Here is a 19789-nt window from a genome sequence, read left to right on the forward strand (position 1 = left end):
GACTCTGATGGAAAGAGGATGCCATTTAAACTGGTCCCTTTTCATTGTCCCACAGGTGAACTCCAGGTTCCTTCCTCCTAGAATAGTCCTATCTCCCTACAAAGCTGCCTAGATTCACGTGAATGTTGTCAAGTAGAAGCTGGAACAAAGCAGCCTTTCACGCCTAAAGTCTCTGGCCCTTCAGCTTGTCACCTCAAACCCACAAGGTCTTATTTGTTGGATACTTACTTTGTCCATTGATCTTGTCATCTCTCTTAATATGCAAATAGCCATTGTGAAAGAGTACAAATCTAGTTCTTAAAAGCTTCTTTTAAATGGTTTTATCTTTGTTTGTATAACAGCAATTTAACACGAGTACAAACTCTGTCTGACCTCACCTACAATTACAAAGCACACATTCCCTGAGAACTATTGCAATTAAATTCACAAAATTACAAAGAAAATGAAGGAATAAGCAAAACAGAGTTTCAGGTAAGTTCCCAGCTCTCCCAGAGAGAGATCAGATAATGAATGCTAATTTTCCCACCTCCTACTTTGGAGGGGTGGGGGGAGTGTCCATGAGAGTGTTACACTTGGTGATGCTGTTCTTTGAGGTTTTCAAAATTTTAGGAGAAGGAGGTTGGTTGGAGAAGGTAGAATAGCATGTGGGCGGGGCTTTGAAGGCTACACCTACCTTCTGGTGGCTGTCTCTTTCCCTTTGCTCTCTGCCAACCAAGCTACAGCTTGCTCACACCGCCATGACTTTCTGTAAACTAGAACTTTGAAACCTTAAACCCAAAAAAAATCCTTGCTACTGCAAATCATCTCTAACAGACCTTTTGTCACAGCAATGTGAGAGAGAATGAACACAAGGGAGAATGAAATGAAACTGGGCAGTTGACACCCAGGATGGAACAAAGCCAACCACGTTCCAGGTATGAACTTAACTAGGTGATGACTAACATGAACGACTTGTGAGTGACGAAGGCCCCTACACTTGCCTTAGTCAAGTGAATAGTTCTGAGCCACTCATTACAGAGTCAGTGGCCAGTGACCAACCTAGAAGAAATACAGGCATGAAAGATGAAGAATTATCAGAAAAAAAAAAAATGGATGAGGTTAGAAGATGGAAAGCTATTCTATGAAGCATACCAACAAATGCATGATGATTTAATACAGTGAGAGCTATGCCAAAGTCCTGTAGGGTGGTGGATGAGTACTTGACTGAAATTCTGGTGCTAAGGACTCAGATGGGAAGACTCAGGTCAAGGACAGAGATAGTAGTTTTTAAAATTCTTCAACTCATAGAAATTAAGGGTCAGTAAGGCTTCAAATATTGTCTAGCCAAGTGACTTTGCAGGTGTGCTCTCTGGGAAGCTATCCTAAATGTGAATTTATATCGCCTATAGCTCCAACCACGTTACCCTGAATTTTCTACGGTTAATACAGCACCATATTCTATAGGTAGGGATCTTCTCACTGCCTGAATCGAGGTCGTAGCAATCGACTCAAGTGCCCTTTTCCCGCTAGCACACTTACTGCTTTGGGAGTAGTCATGGAGCACAAAGTGAAACACTCAAAGACAAATCCATCAGCTGACCACTGCCAAAGATAGATACAAAAGGCCCTTTCTTAAAGCTGAAGTGTCTATTCTGTTCAAATGAGAAGCTTCTTCACCAGAGTTAACATGTCAGCATATAGAGCCATAAGCCCACACCTAATGCCATTGTCTGAGCCACCATCTAACAATGAGAGGAGCAGCATCTGTAACATGTGTTTGCATTTAAGGATAATTGGACAAACTTGACTTGAGCATGTGCTCTAACTGATGGGCTGCTGTTGTCCTGAGCCCTTGATTGGTACCTTCTTTGGGTCTTATTTGTCTTTTGTTTTCTTTTTTCTTTTCATCCTCTGTGCCCCAAACCATTCTATCTCCTCCCAACTCAGGGATTCACTATCACAGGATTAATATAGTCCTTATCTTCTTTATAGATTTGTGTGCATGTCTTCTATATGTCAAAGATATGGAGAGCTCTCTTTTAATATTTAACTGTAATTTGTATGAATTATTTGTTTTAAATCTCATCTGTTTCTGAACAGTCTTATCCCCTCAGTATTACTAAAAATAATGCCTGGCTGCTCATGTCTTCTAACAGCAAACTACTGCGGCTTTTGTGTTCAGTCTGCTCCCGCTCAAGAGTTAGTTCAGCCACAATATTTTTTCACAAATAACACTGATTTCAATCCCAATGGACATCATGTTGTGCTAGGGCAGGGTTTTAGGTTATAATGTCACTCAGCTTTTCTAAGATAAACGTACCAATTTTCACTTCTAAAGGCAATACCCAAAGACAATGTTTTCCTCTGTCCTTACTATCACTTGATGCTGTCTGCTTTCACGACTGAGAGTTAAAATGGTAACTGAGGCACAGCTCATCCACTAGCTTTTCCTGATCTCTACCTAAGCCATTGTCACTCCAATGCCTAAATGAGACCAGAAAAAAAAAAAAAAAAAAAAAAAAAAAAAAGATAGCACCAGTTTGAACACTGGAATCTCCTTGGATAGAGGAAATGTTACAAGGCCTACCCCTAGAAGAAGAGCTACAGGCAAATAATGGTGACTGAGAAAGAGGGACCCAGTTCTCCTCCAGGTATCACCTCCAATGATAGCTTACACAGTCTCAAGTGGTCAGCCCTAAAATGCATAGAGCAACATTAAATGGACTAAGCAGACTGCTTTTATATGCACATGTGTATGTGAATCTCTGTGTGCGCATGGATACATGTGTGTAACAATAATTAAAGAAAAATATGAGGCTTTGGCAAGGGAGAAATTTAAAGTGGTAACGAGAGAAATAGAGATTATGCAAATAAAGTACTCATGGATAATATTTTTAAAATAATTAATTAAAAAATGATATCTCTTCTTTTAATTCACTTATCACTGACTCTGCCTTCCAGAAATTGCTGATTTATATACTTTATCCTCATTTTTACAAGTCACCCCTTCTTTATCTGATTTTCTAGGGTCCACAGAAAGACAATTACATTTTTTACCATCTGTTAATTTTTCTGTTGTTGCCCTAAGAAATAAAACCTATTCATTTTATTATAATTAAAATCATTAATTTTCTTTTGATATTTTCCTCTATGATCCTTATTTGACAAATATTTCTAAATCATAAGGTCACAAATGTGAATTTGGGGATTTTTTTTCTTCTATGTGCTGTTTATCTTCATTCTTAACACTTCGATGCATGCTCCATGTGAAGTTTTGCACAAATTATTAAATATTGAGAACCGGAGAGTTGGTTCATCAGTAAAGAGTCCTAGCTGCTCTTCCCGAGGACCTGCATCCAATTCCCAGCACCCAGAAGCACATAGTTGTCTATAGGTCCAATTGCAAGAGATCTGGCACCTCTACGGGTATACTGCAGGCAAAAACACCAATGTACATGGAATAAAAATAAACAGAACTTTAAAAAGTAAACAAATTATGAAGCATGAAATAGTTTCACTCTTCTTTCATGAGCCAATTTTCTTATACCAATTCCAAAGAACATTCCCATACAGACATAGGAAGGAGTCTGGAGTCCTTTCTTTCTTTCTTTCTTTCTTTCTTTCTTTCTTTCTTTCTTTCTTTCTTCCTTCCTTCCTTCCTTCCTTCCTTCCTTCCTTTCATCCTTCCTTCCTTCCCCTGCCCCCCAACCTATGAAGGATGCTCTAGAACAGAGACTGCCAAATTATTTTCTATGAAAGGCCAAGTGCAATGGCTTACACAACCTCTTAGAACTACTCACCTCAGGCATGTAGCATGTGTGTTGCTATGGTTGTATTTGTTTTCTAATAAAACTATATATATATATATATATATATATATATATATATATAATAAAGCTTTATTTATAGCAAAAGGCCTGGATTTGGCATACAATCTGAAGTTTGTCAATTCCATACATAGTACTATTACTCAAAAATTGTGTGGAAAGAGTTTGGATTAGATTTACATTTTGATGGACAGGAGATGGGACATCTTCACGCTATTCAATGAACACTGCATTTGTGTTGACTAATGCCATGATGAAACTCTGGTAATGGTGTCCCTTTTATGTTTTGTGTGTTCTATATTGGAGTTCTCCTGAACAGCTTTTGAGCTATGCTGTGGGTTGTGCCAATGCTAAAAGTGGCATCTTATTATTGCCATAGTTGGTAACTGGTTACTCCCTGAAACTGATTTTTTTATGTTGTTCATGCAGCAGCCAGGCTAAGTTCCTCCATAGCTGCAGACCACAGAGCTTCCTTGGTTTTCCATATAAGATTTCACTTAGAAATAATGTGATTGCTCTCACTTTAATTCATCTATTTTTTTCCTCTTGTGAAGTCTCTGGAAATGTGTTCAAAGGTAGATGCAACAAAAGAACCCTTGTCGTATTCATAAAATTACAATGAATGTGCACAAACCTTTTTATTGTTATTAAGAATAATATGCATGGTAAGTTTTAGTTTAAAGAAAACTTGTATACTGAGCTAGGATGAATAAATTCTAAATTTCCTAAAGATTAATACTATTTTAAATAAACAAAATTCTACTAAATATATGATTATATACATAATACAATTTTGTATCCATTGCCATCAATGTGACATACTTCATTAGTAGATTGCTGCATATATTTAACTATGCTTGCCTTTTATGATTATCCTGGCCACTCACAGTATCTTATTCTTTAATGCACCGTCATATTGGCTTTCTGGGTGTTATAGGTGAAGTTGGCCAAAAGTTTTTAAACTAAATTTACCAGTTAGTCATTATCAACATATACCTACATATGCTAGCTTGGTTTGCTTGGTTTAAAAGCAAATGTACACCTAATTTCTGTTCCTTTAGCAGTGGTTGTCAACCTGTGGGTCATGACGCTTTTATAGGAGTCATATACCAGATGGCTTGCATATCAGATATTTACATTATAATTCACAAAAGTAGCAAAATTCCAGTTAAGTAGTATCAACAAAATAATGTTACAGTTGGGGGGGGGGGGATTAACCAAACACAAGGAACTGTACTAAAGGCTCTCAGTATTGGGAAGGTTCAGAACCAGTGCTCTAGAGTTAGGCAAATCTCACTTGTCAAGCTGTGCCCCTTTTCCTACTGCAGGAGAAAGTTTGACAGTCAACAAAATTGTTTAAGTCTCTGGTTACCTAAGTGATTTTTTATCTTGTATTAATTTCTAGGCCTTTTCACATCAATTTTAAGTTTATTTATAAAGTAATAATTTAATGTGTTAAAACGTAATTGATAATCAATTATTTATTTTGAATTTTATCAAAATGTGAATATTTTTAACCCATAATTCAAGGTTTATCTGTAATTAATTAAGCTTTATAAAGAATCAAGGAAGGTTCTTTGGGTTTTATTAATTTGACTCCATTATTCATTTCCTGTACTTTTGTTTCTTCCTTGAAATGTTCTTTATCTTTCCTCCTTCTTCAAATGAATGGTATTGTATCTTTCTACTTCCTGGAGACAAACACAGACCATATGCTGGTTCTCATCAGCAACTTCATCTCCATGTTGCCTTCAAAGCTGCCCATTAGGTGCATCTTTCCCAGCGTTTTTGTTGTTTCTCAGCTCCCAGAAACTGTGGTTCTTGTCACGATTTCCTATTTAACTTGAGATTTATTTCATAGTGTGCCTTTTAGTTTCTAGACACTTGGGATGTTTCTGCTATCTGCTTGTTAATAGGCCTGATTTCCCGTGCCATGGAGAAGAGAACCTTTGTGCCAGGTTTTGCATTTCAAGTTCCTGAGCCATTACAGAAAAACCATGTCCCTAACTCAAACACTGCAAAACAAAATGCATTCTGTTTTCATTCAGGTGTATGTGTGTGTTTGTATTTCAGTCTATAACATATTTCAATCTATAATATATTCAATATATCAACATTATAGGATTCAATCTTGAATTTATTGTTATCCAGATCTCTGCCTCTGCTTCTCATCCCTGCTTCATTAGTTCCTAGTGGAACTGAGTTAAATCTCTAACTACAGTTGTCAAAACAATGGCAGAAGCCATAACTTCCAGTTTTGAACATCACAAAGTTATATACTCATGCATCTATGTTCTGACTTATCTCACTGCTTATTGTTTTGCTCATATTTGACAAATATAGACTTTTTTCATCAACCTGTCTTCAGCCTGGACCCTATATAGATGCTTTTAAAATAAAGAAATCATGTACCCTAGCATCTTTTTTCTCCCTGAGCCAGGATGCCTGGTAAACTGAATCTTTTATGGTTCTGCCACATTTTCTTTACATTTAATGTCATTATTCAATGATATCATTCAGTTTTTCTCTCTTTTTTTCCCCCCTCCTGTCTATTAAGGTAAGGTTTCCTCCTTTCTGATTAGGCTAGGCTGGGTGAAGAGTGACCCTGAGGGATGTGCTCGTCTTCACTGGGATTATACAGGTGTGTCCATGGAGTCCATGAGTCAAACTGAGATTCTTGGCATGCACTCTACTGAGCTTTCTTCCCAGTACCCTTAGCTTACCTGTAGCCTCACTGTTGTCTTTCAGATACTATACTCTCTCTTTCTTATGTTTGAGTTTCAGACATGTCCAAATGACATGGTCTATAATTTCAAGTAACTGTAATTTTTCATCACTGCTCAATTCACAATCTTGTCTCTATGCTGCATGTTCATGCGTGACACACCCTCTTCCTCACACTGTGAAGCTATGGCTTCCAACATCACTGCCTCTTTAACCTGAGCCTCCACCTTTGGTTATTAATGCACAATTTTCTTCACAATTCAATCATCCCTGTGACTCAACACCCATGTACCTTATACAGTCTTGTCTTAGTTAGGGTTTTATTGCTATGAGCAGACACCATAACCAAGGCAACTCTTATAAGGACAACATTTAATTATGGCTGGCTTGGCTTATAGATTCAGAGGTTCCGTCCATTATCATCAAGGTAAGAGCATAGCAGCATCCAGACAGGCATGGTGCCTGCAGAGATGAGAGTTCTATATCTTTATCTGAAGGCTGCTAAAAGACTGGCTTCCAGGAAGCTAGGAATAGGGTGTGAAAGCCCATGCCCAGAGTGATACACTTACTCCAACAAGGTCACACCTCCTAATAGTATCACTCCTTGGGCCAAGCATATACAAACCATCACATGTCTATAAAAATCTTTTTTTTAGTGGAGAAATTTCCTGAATATCAATTCCCTATAATCAAAAGTTGCCATTACTAATTGATTTTTAAAATTTTTTAATTTTCTACTTATTATTTTGTAGTCTTCCTCCTAGATTTCTTTATATATTTGTTTTTGCTATACTTTAATTTCTAAAATTATTTTTAGGAAAGGTCTACATATGCATACTGTGAAATTTCATTCTAATATATTTATTTCACCTTTCCACTTAAATAAGCAGTCTATAATAACAGCCTAAACTCTGACTGTTTCACAACATCTGACCTATAACACCTTGGCTTCTTTGTAGCCTCATACAGTTGTAGGAGAAAGTCGGCTGACATGCAGATTTCTGTTTAACACAGGATATTCTGGTTTCTAGTCTCAAAATAAGGTCTGCATAAGGGCCTAAACATAATACTATATATTAATATCTTTCCATTACCATATAAATTATCCCAAGGTCAAAGGCTGTCATCCCCCTCAAGTCTCTAAGACAAAATTTCTGTCTCGTCCTAGTGTCTGCTGGCTTACAACAACCCTCCATGCTCCCTGGCATGAAAATTCATCACTCCAGTCTTGGTCTCCCCATACACTCCATCTTGATGAGGCCTTTTCTGTATGTCTTCACATCTTAATACTATTACAAACTGAGATCTGTGGAGATATCTCAGTTGGCAAACTGCTTGCTGCCTAAAGCTTCCAGTGAGGATGTTTCTCAGCACACAAGACTGATAACTCCTGAGGACACTTCCTCAGGATGACCCCTTGCTTCTACACACAAGTGCACATACATATCCATGCATCTGCACACACACTAATAACAGCACTAATGACAGAAGGTGGTATGTTTAAGGCCCAGTCTAACCTGCATCACAATATCTGAAGTAATCATCTACAGAGTCCTCCAAGTAAGGTCATATTCTGAAGGTCCTTTCAGTGGGAAGGCCCAAGTAAATGATCATTTCTGATTGCTACCATGTTATACCTCATAAAGTGTGTGTGAGGTCTTTGGCTTTCATCACATTCTTTGAATGTTTGATATGTCTTCAGACACTCTCTGGTACAAGTTAACACTTTAGCCTTTCAGAGATTCTGATACTTCTATCCATTCTGTTTTTCTAAATGGTCCATCTCAGACTCCAAGTCCTGATGTCCTTTGAGATGAGAAGACTGAGATGCACTGGCCATTCATTCATTCATTCATTCACCCAGCTCCTAAGTATTTATTTGAGGCTTGCTCATATCCAGTGTTCCCTCTGTACCCTGGCTACCCTGCCCTGAATTTTCCCCCTACTGACATACCACTCTTGCCAATAAGCTCATAGAGTTCTATTACAATTTATAACACTGGATGCCCTCTGATCTCCTCACTAATCCTTCTTTCCATTGACGATAGACATAACTCAAAGCTCTCTCTCTCTCTCTCTCTCTCTCTCTCTCTCTCTCTCTCTCTCTCTCTCTCAAGCAGGAAGAAACAGAGCCAGAGTTTAGAATTCTCTATCTGACTTAGCTCGACATCCCCTCTCTGACTCTCTGCAATTGCATGAACATCTCACCTTTGGGTATCATATCTAAAAACAAGAGATGCTGGCATACATTAAGCATACACCACTGTCTGCTACATGGCATAGGCACCCAAAATAGTAATATTTTCAACTTCCTCTATAGTGGTCTAATTCTGTCTCTCTGTTAATTGTAGAAATTGCACAGCCTATAGACCTATTTGCTCAAATTTCAATTTCACTAAAGAAGAGAAATATTTCAGGGTCTGTAAAGAAAAAACAAATATGTATGTAGTCTACTACAGTTCCATAGTAAGAATCAGCAGTGTGATTGGAAGATGCTGGCATCCAGGATCTGAAATTGTCTGCAAGTCGGAGATAAATATTAAATATTTTACTCTCATATGAACGTGGCAAAAGCAATTTTATTTTAGGCCGAAGTAAAACTGCTGAATCTTTTTTACCAAACAAGAAAGTTAGATGTACTCTGTTAAATTTCCAAATGAAAATCATATCCAGAAAACCCTGTTTCTTAGCCAACATGGAGATAATGATTTCTGGAATTCGGAAAATTAAGGACTTAGTTATGGGTCTCACTTAATGGGTCATGCTCCTGTATTATATTAATAGACATTAGTCAATAAAATACTTAGTGTTTCCTCCTGTTATAAATAAAAAAAGGCAGTAGGTATGGTAACCAAATCCACGGTCTTATATGTGTACCCTTTTTTCCTTCTTTTTGATATTCTGTGGCAATAACTTGCTTTTGTTTTTAACCAAAACCTTTCATGAAAGGTATCATCTTTCTTCCTCTCTCCTCTGACCATCTGCTAACACTCTAGCTAGAAACTCATCATTCTTGAAAGCTAAGAAGAGGACATGAGTTTAAGAACTTCCTCTTCAAAGTTAACGAAACAGAAAGGAACTAGTGCAGAGATTTCCATTCCACATACATATAAGTCTATGACTCAGCACAGCTACTTGGTTTTGTGGCAGATAGGAATAGTTGAGCCACAGAGCTCATGGACTAAGATTCAATGGCTAGACCAGACAATGACAGGTCACTCCAGGGTTGGTCAGGTTTATTCCTAGTTTGCTTTTAAATGTTATGCTAATGTTTCACTAAACTGCCAAATTCTTGAAATCTTGTTCCAGAAAGGAATAGCCAACTCTAGAATTTCTGGGTGGAAAGGGACCTGTGAGATCACATAGATTTAACCATCTCATTTTTGACACACTAAGCATGTCCAGAATGCCAGTAGTCTATTCAAATGAGTACTGAAGTTCAGTGGTCTCATGGCTCTTTATAAAGGGTGCTATTTAAGGATTGAATATACTTGGGACCCTAATTTGAGAAGTTAAATTAAAGATAACTCACTTTGGGGCATCCCTTAGTACTAAAACCATGAGCAATACTTATCATAAGAGATTCAACAGAAGATTCAGAATATAAGCCTATGTCTATTAATTTCACATTACTTCTTCAAGCACAGACTACTATGAACTGACTTTTTAAAATTTTTATTTTGACCCTCCAAAATCCATGACCCAAACTTTGGAACCTCAGGACTTCTAAATCCATAAAGATGAGAAATTCTAAGCCACTGACTACCAAGAAGCCACTGGATTATTAAGCCTTATGGTTAATACCTCTCTGACCGCTCTAACAAAGAATTTCTCAAGACCAATGCAAAGGTGCTATGTTTCTGCCAGCAGGCCAGCTGTTCAAGTTGTGGCCTGCTGACTAGGAACATCTACTTCACCTTAGAGACATAAACAATGCATATTTTGCAGCACAGCACAAGTATACCCTAAATGCAAAAGGCACTCCCCTAAAATGCTAGCTATAGAATGCAGGCTGACTAAAGTCATCTAGAGAGCTTTCAAAACGGCCAGACTTTTAGACTCCATCACACCCTAACTCCAACAGTACCTCCATACAGATAAGGTAAACAGAGCTGTAAGGTTAGACAGACTTGGATGCAATAGCTGCTGTCTTTCTCAATTGATCATATGAATGTGGCATGTTCCTTAGCCTGTTTGCCTCTGTGACATAGGGCACCAGTACCTTCCTCCCATGGAACTTCTTAAGGACCTAGTAAGTATTTGGTTAACTGCTACTTTTTTACCCCAGAAAAAAGTAGTCATAGATATTTTTTTTAATAGCCAAGAGTTAGTTGTCAATCAATATAACATTTAATACCGGTAAGAAATATGGTACTGTTATTAGCATAGAATGGCATCTAGTCATTAAAGATAAAACAAAATTTGGCATGATACTGAGTAGGTGATGCTATCGCTCCATGTGCAAGATGTATCAGTTAAAAACCAGCATCTGAGTAACAGGAACAGCAGCTGTTGCTTATTCCCTGCTTCCAGCCTTTTAAAGGTTTACATCAGACATATCCTTAAACTTCTGGAAGGCCCTATGGGAAATGGCACTTCTCACATCTGCATTCATGGACCCTTCTGATTTTGCCACTTACAACAATTCCTAGATTTAAAAATTGCCGTGTACAGAAGATATTAAACTTCCAAGGCTATTGAAATCAATGGCTAAATAGCTCTCAGGACATGTTTTGTAATATTTTGTAGTCAACAGTCTTGTAGGAGAGATGGCACATTTCCATATAACTTTTGTCAATATTAGACATTCTCTAATTTGCTAAATCTGTTATACAAATTGTCATTACTTACAAATACAATATAGAGGGGAATGACTTCTTCAAAATGCCTTAGCCAAAGCAATCTACCATGAACACTAATGTCTCCTAGGCAACCAGGAAACTAGACATGATAAAAAGAAATGCTGCTCCTTTTGTTATAAGAATGGGAAAAAAAAAGAGTCTTTTTTTTTTTTTTTTTTTAATGAGAAAATTGAAGATGTTATTCCATTAGAGCTGGGAGTGCTAAGGTTCATTGTGAAAAATAAAACAATCTCCCATTTTTCTGCCCTGACAATACTCTGTGAATGACAAAAGTCTGGATTAACCCCTTGGAAGCCATCAGATGCTATGCCCTGGACTTTTCTAATGGCTGGTGCTGGGGATAGGGAAATCTGTGCTCCAGTGTATCTGAAAAACCAAGGGCTCAACCCTAAATTCAAGGCCAGCCTGGTCTACAAAGCATGTTCCAGGACAAAGGTGTTAAACAGAGAACAAGAAAGAAGGCGGAAGAGGAAGGGGGTGGGGAAAAAGGAGAGGGAGAGGGAGAAGAAGAGGAGGAAGCCGAGGAGGAGGAGGGAGAGGAGGAGGCAGAGGAGGAGAAAGTAGCTAAGTTAAATGATGGCATACATGCTTAAGGAATACTGAGGGCCTTTGATCCCTTTATGAGTCTTGTGATTCACGAATGCATGGAGATGTTAACTAGTGGGCCACAGAATGAAGCTGTGATGCTGATGAAGAAGGACACAGCACAGTCATGTGAGAAGTCTCAGAAAGTGTCTAAGCAATGGCTGTTCAGCGGAGTCACATCCTCCCCAAAGGGCCTGTTTGACTGCTCACATGAAACGTGGTGCTACATCAACTCTTGTGATACTCAAAGACAAAAGAAGAAGTAAAGAGACATTCAAGTCACCTATGTACCTGTGCACAAGGAGAAATCTAAAATTGACTGGTGATTTCCCTTATAATTTTAAAGTCAGTTCTGTTCTCTTTTCTGCATGCTTTCATCTTCTACATGAACCACAGGCAGGAGAGTCTGTCTGGAGGCATACGGTTCTCACCGCGAATGTAGATATGGAGTGAACAGGTGACTTGCATGTTTTATGCCACCACTAGTCCTTGACTATAAAACACAGCACTAAATCTGCAAAATTATATAGTCTTTAATTTTATGTATACTAAACTAAACACAGAGAATAAAACAACAATAATGGTACAATATCTCCTTTTTTAAAAAAAAATCAACATCTTGTATGTAGATAATTATCTCTGAGAATGACAGAGGCTTAAGCAAAAGGAGCAATTTTTAAACTGAAAGCCTAAGCAAGGTATAACACTCCTCTATCTCATGGAGGCTAAGATCCGACTCAACAAAAGAAGCCAACCCAAACATGTGTGCCTGTTGACTGGTAGCAGAAAGAAGACTACAGATTATGCTGTTAAAATATTACTCATGGAAGAGAAATCCTTGACAATCACCTTGTATTATTCTTTTGTCTGCTTGGTCACATGTGATTTCGGGATCCTTCTCAGTTGCTATGGTCCTCCCCATGGGCTTTATGATAACCAGGTTGATATATTGAGCAGCCAACCAAAATGGGGGTCAAACCCTATCAGTGTCAATATTAAGTCAACTACGCTCATCTAGTAGCTGAAACTACACACTAGCACCTTCATTCAATGTATGAGTCTCTCAGAGGTTGAGAGACACTGAGGTCTTATATTCTTTATATCTTCTAAAACGTTAAAAAATAAGAACCCCAAAGCATAAGTGCATATATTTTGAGCACTAACACTTAAAAATTTAACTTCATGTACAAATTAATACAATAAGGTTATTATCTCTGCACACAGACAAAATTTATTCTATCGATTTCTAACTCATGAACTTTGTGAATGTTTGTATGTGTGTGACAAAATGATACCACTCACAGTTTTTTGCTAAGACAGTATAGGGCTAATTACAGTGTCAAATACAGCTATGTGTCACTTGTAATATATAAACTCTCTTCTACTTTAAGTGGTCTACCATACTCAGCAATTTCTAATTATGTTATAAGCAAGATAATTGCATGGCTGATAATTTTATTTACTTAACAGTGTACCTCAGGTCATATAACCTAATGAGGGGATAAGTTTAAAACTTTATAATCAAAATAGCCCCTTAACCCTTCTCTATAACAAATGGAAAGCCCACTTAAAAACAACCAGGTCTACATCCAAGGCTTTGACTACAAAGCCATCACAAACCCCCTGCTCATTGAGTTCTTCTAGATCCTGATAAGATAGCGGCTAAATGAGATCATAACAATAAAGTTCTAGCCTCTAAGTTTTGTCCTTACTAAACTTACTAAACTCACCAAGGACAAACTCTTTCTACAGCAATAATCAAGGTTCTCATTCAAGGTTGTTGAAAATAAGCTTCCTCATTTCAACAAGCCTCTATTGTAAAACATGAACTTAAACGCCAGTCAAGTTTTGACCTGTCTTTTACCGGAATGGTTTTACAATGCAATGTCAGCTGGAGTTCTGCTCTTGATATCTCACAAAGGCCTTCCTATCTCCCTAGACATACAGGATCTGCTCAGCAGCTCTGGGAGTATTAGTAGGAGTCATTCTCTCTCTCTCTCTCTCTCTCCCCCTCTCTCTCTCTTCCCCTTCTTCCTCCCCTCCCTCCTATTCCTTCCCTCCATCCCACCTCTCCCCCCTGCCTCCCTCACTCTCCTTCCCTCCATCCCTCCATCCCTCCATCTCTCCTTTCTTCACCCTTACTGTGATGGGTGATCATCAGGAGAACACCATTCCTGCCCATCTTATTATCCTTTTGTTCTATCTGTCACCATTCAGATACAGGAAAACTTTTAATTATTAGATTACTACTATGAACAGTAATGAGACTCAGGCTGCATCGTGAACTGCTAATGAGCTAGCAGACTGAGACCCCGCACCTGAATCCCATCATGTGATACCATTGTTCAGGCCAGGTGGGATGCTTTGTCTACAGGCAGGCTTCTGCAGGAGGGCTGGAGGTTGCAGGGTGCTTATTATGCATTCAGTCCGGTCTCATGATTCACACTGACTCAAAGAGCTTTCCTGTGTGGTCCTAGTCATTTACACACCAGTGATTACCTCCCCCATAATAATGTCTCACTGTTTTCTTCTTCTTTGTCCTCATCTTTACTTTTAAAAGGGCTTCCTGGAGCTGAACTTCTCAAATGTAACACTACTAATTGGTCTTTTCTTATTGCTACTTTTGATCTCTTCCTGACCTTGAAAGAAAAATCAGCCCCAGAGCCGTTTGGATGTAGGTATAGAGTTTTCCTGTATCTGAATGGTGACAGATAGAACAAAAGGATAATAATTTGGTACCCAAATATCCCTTTCTTGATATTCCCACAGTGGTCACCTAATTGTCCCAACACAAGATGCTAGGTAAATTCTGATGGCCATCTTGTAGTCTTCCGAGCACTGGGAAAGACAGACCAAATCTAGAGGAGACAGAAATGTTTGCCCTTTCCCATAGGAAGCCTTCATAAAGTTACCTCTCTAGTTAACTGGGGAAAATGTGACCAACTCCATCTTTTCCCAGATTTTATAACCTTTCTTAGTAGCAAGAGAACTTCATACTAACAACAGGTATACTCTGAATGTTGCCATGTTCCAGGGCCTAGACAAAGCACTTGATCTTCATCAGTTAGTGTCACCATTGTAAGTCTATATAGCCCATAAAGAGTCAAGCAAAACCACAGAAGGGAAGCAACATGCCAGAGCCCATCTCTCTTTAGCTAAGAGCTTACAGTTTCTCAGTAAGCCAGGTGATGACCAGTTACTGCTTTAAGGAAGGCAAGGAGGCAGGAGGATCTAGAAAGACAAGTTGAATGTGAAAGAGACTGGTACCCAAATATCCCTTGTATCTGCCACATGTGTAACTCTGCTTGCATCCCTGTAGCTGCTTCCTCCTGTCCACAAAGGTCACCTCACTGGACACACACAACACAGGGATGGTTGGTTTAGGACTAAAAGAGTTCTTCCTTTTCATTTTTATAAAGGTACGAGAAGCCATTTTTGAAATAGTACATGGAGGTCAGCACTTAGTCATGATACTGGCAAGGCCACCTCTCACTGAATGTAGAAGAGAGCAGACATGATGTAGAAGCAGCTAGAAAATGTGTATAGTGACTTAGTGTAATTTACTTTAATGTGAATGATTACTTCCTACAGGTAGGTGATCATAGAAAATGACAGTGATGTGCGAAACAACAACCGCAAACAAAGCCACAAGACATGACGTCATCTTAGCTAGGTTTTTCAAGTGCACTCTGCTTACAGGTTTTGAATGTCTGCTTTCTTGTGGCTATAAAGTTTACTTGAAGTCTGTGGTATGGCCATGCTAGGTCTTATAGCATCAAGTAGGCAGGCCTAGCAAACGATCAAGCGCTTCTCCTGCACCTCTTTCTCATGACATCAGAGAAACAAGTTAGTTGGGAGCAAGTCTAATCTGTGGGTGTGTTGCTGTTAAGTGTAATTTATTACAACCTTCCCTGCCTAGTAGGCTGAGAAGTATGACATCGTATTCAAAAGGCCGGTGAGCAGTCATTAATTACCTGTATATGTTCTGCTGAAAAGAGAACTTGAGTCAGAGGGAAACAATGGAAATATTCTCCACATGTTGAAACCTTAATCACTGCTGACTTGAAGGTGCATGCTCTTAAAAATAATTTTTCTTACTCTAATTATTGGTAAGTAATACAGTTGAATCTTGACTTATTGACAAATACAAAAAAAAGGACCATTGCTCCCCAAAACAGCAAAAAATAAAAATTGGTTTAATTTTTTCTCTTTAAAAGTTTTAACCCAGTTCTCTAAGTGACCTTGTTCAGATGACCCTTCTTCTGAGAGCCCTACTGGGACAGGGGCTTTGTTGACACAATTCAACTCCCACCTTTGTCCTTGCGTTTGTGTGTCACAGTACAGGCTCTGAGCAGCAATCCCTGGACACTTGGCTGAGAGTACAGACATGTGCACTCCAGCCCCTCCCCCCAATGCTACTTTCACAGCCACTCTCAAGTCATCTCCCCAACCCTCCTTCCAGTCTGATACACACCAGCAGCCACATATAGCAGCCAACTGCTATACACCAACTTGCTGCAAGATCCGTTTCAAGCTTTTATTCACCAGGTTCCTTAAAAGTTTAAGGTAGTCCTGTTTAGTCCCCCTACCACACAGCCCAGGGGCAGTGAGGAGATATTTTTCCTCCTAAACACAGATGGCCAGGAGCTCAGATCTCCAGTTAAGGAAGTAGAAGCCACTTGGTAAGCTCACTGCTTGGGTTCCTGGAAGAAACATGGTATGAATGCAAATAAGACTTTCACCTTCCAGAACCCTAATGGGCTGCATCACATGCTCCAGCAGGATGTTCCCAAACAGCCTTGCATATACCAGTTATCAATTGAATGGCATCACTGTGTGGCAGGCAAATGCTATTTTGGAGGACAGACAATAGTAAACCAACTGGGCAATAAACTTAGGTGGCAACCATGCTAAGTGGTGGGCTTTACAATCAGTGAGAGCAAGGACAATTGCAGAGGGTCCTAACCAGGCAGGCTTAAGATGAAGAGCCTTGAAAATTGTACATCATGATTTTAAGAGTAGATAATTTAAAGAAAATGCAGGAAGAAAGAGAGAGAGAAGCAGCAAGGGGGAGGGAAAGGAAGAGATGCCATTCATGTTACCTTCCTGGGGAGAAACAGGTATGGCTTCTAGAAAAGCCTTTCTTCTTGGTACTCCACTGGACAGATGAGAAGCCATTTTCTGTAGTTTCTCTGCTAAACTGACAGACAGGTAGATCTAGGAGCAAAAGTCCCTCCCTGCAAGGTTCATGCTGAGAAGTCACAGCAGAAGCCAGGGGTCTGGACACTGAAACTTGCCCTGCAGAGTACTTCTAATGAAGGGAACAAGTGTAAGATCGAACTGTAGTTCTCTCCGGGATCTGAGCAATAAAGTAGAACAGACACAGAAACAGACCTGGTTCCCTTGTTCTTTACTCAAGCAAAGACCTACACTGAGACAGCCATACATCTGTTCCTCTTCAGGGAAAGATTGCCACCCAATCTTGGTACCCCTAAGAAGCCAGCATAGGAGCAACCCAAACACTTGTGCCCATGTAAGAGAGAACACAATGAGATGCCAGCACTCAGACCTCTTCCCATGAGAATCTTGGGAGATGGGGGGTGGGGGTGGGGGGGGAGGATGGGGAACTGTCCTCCACTCCCACAACATACAGAACAGAAATAATCCAGAGTCCCCATCCTGGTAAAGAGTCACACACAGACTCTGTGCCCCAAGGCTGTTCTCTTTTTAACCCCCGCTTTAATTCCTAATTTCAAGTTGATGAAACAGCTTTGCTCTTCCACACTCTCTTGCCCACTAACCCATGTTTTAACTTTCCTCTTCGCCTTGCAGTCACACCTCTGGGCTCCTGAGTGCTGGCTTTATTCTAGTTTGGGTGCATTTGATAGCCACTTCCTCTTTTCTATCTCTCTTTAACTGCAGTTGCCTTTTCTCTTCTTCTTCATTGCTCATCCAATTTCCTTCTTCTCTTTTTGATCCTTTGCCCTGATACTAACCCTCAGTCTTCCTCTGGTTATTTTCTTCCTATCCCTACCCTTAGTTATAAATATCAGTGTGCATGATTCTTTACAAAAATTGATATGAATTGAAGAGGCAGTTTTGTTTAGTTGGCTATATTAAACAGTGCTTTCGCTCTGGGCATATCCAGTCAGTGGTCATGGTGGATCTACAGATAGCATTCTTCTCCCACTGGAGACTGAACTCTGAGCACATGAACTGAGAGTTTAGCTACTGGGATACACTTCTAAGCATGCACAGTGAAACAACACCTTAACTTCACTATGCAGACAGACGTGGACACTGAAAATATTTCCACTGAAAAAAGATAAGTGATTTTTTAAAAAAAATCCAACCAATGTAATTCCATCTGTGCAAATCTCAACACAAAACCACAAGAAACATGATAAATCAAGGTATTGTAGCTCCTCCAAAGATTACCAATGCCACAGTAATCTGTTTGAGGGATGGTAGATTCAAAGAATTCTAAGACAACAACTGTAAAATGATCAACACAATCAAAGAGAACAGGAATAAACTCTGAAATAAATTAAAAGTGAAAATATACATGTTGCTAAATGAAACGAGGAAGTCAATGCAGCATATGAGAAAGAAACTTAATAAAAAGATAGAACCATTGAAAAAGTCAATTAACATTTGGAAATGAAGGAACTGGAGAGATGACTCAGCTGTTAAGAACACTGACTGCTCTTCCAGAGATCCTGAGTTTAATTTGCAACAACCACACAGTGGTTCACAACCATCTGTAATGGAATCTGATGCCTTCTTCTGGTGTATAGGAGGTACAGTGCATTCATATAAAAAATAAATAAGTAAATAAATCTACAAAGAGATGTTGGAAATAAAGAGCCCAGTAAGTCAAATTTAAAAAGCACTATGGGGAGTATCACCCATAGACTTGAAGACTAGGTAGTTGAGTTAGAACATTTAGACACTAAAAGAATGCATTATCTTGGACATTCAAGATGGGAAAGCTATTCAAGCTAAAGGCATAGAAAACATATTCAATGGAACCTGACACAATATTCTAAGAAAGCAATGGCCACTCAGGTACCAGAGATACTAACAATGCTAAATAAACAAGATTCAAATTTTTCTGATATCATGTTATCATTAAATAACTAAATATACGGAACCAGAAAAGAATATTAAAAGCTTCAAGGGTACCAAGTCACATATAAAGACAAACTTAGAAAAACTGCTGATTTCTCAACAGAAATCCTATGGATCAAGAGGACACAAAATTATAATTTTTTTTCTCTGAATGACAGTGATTTGGGGTCCAGATTATCCATCAAGGCTATGCTCTAGAACTGATAGAAAAGGGAAAACTGCTCATGAAAGCCACAAATGAAATGAACTGATGGCTATTCAGCCTACATGCCAGAACATAAGTGAAGGAAGCCTGTGTACTAAAGAACAAGACACTTCATGAAGCCATGGCAAAGAATAAACCAGGTTTTAAACCAGGCATTAAACAAGGATTAGGAATAAAACAAACATCAAAACAACAAAATGAAAGTAAGACATACATTTCCTCAATCACTTGGAATACTAACTGACTCAGTTTTCTAACAAATGAGAGCAAAGTGGGGCTGAAGGGAGGAAGCAATAAACAACGCCCTATCTGTAAATGATATGATCATGAACAGAAGAGATATACAAACTCCACCAGAAAACCTGCATCTGGCAACCACTTGATCAAACTAGCAGCTTACCAAATCAATACCAACAGCTTTTCCATAAACCAGGAATAAACATAGAAAGAGACTAGAAAAAGCCCAGTTACAGAGC

The 19789-nt window shown here is 38.9% G+C and overlaps 1 protein-coding gene across 6 annotated transcripts in view; it reads right to left on the minus strand.

Moving 5' to 3' along the window:
- Positions 1 to 19789, minus strand: part of Fhit (fragile histidine triad diadenosine triphosphatase) — a 1459653-nt gene that overhangs the window by 770025 nt on the left and 669839 nt on the right. The gene's annotated exons all lie outside the window — the stretch shown is intronic.

Source organism: Arvicanthis niloticus, chromosome 3, assembly GCF_011762505.2.
Source record: "Arvicanthis niloticus isolate mArvNil1 chromosome 3, mArvNil1.pat.X, whole genome shotgun sequence".
NCBI lineage: Eukaryota > Metazoa > Chordata > Mammalia > Rodentia > Muridae > Arvicanthis > Arvicanthis niloticus.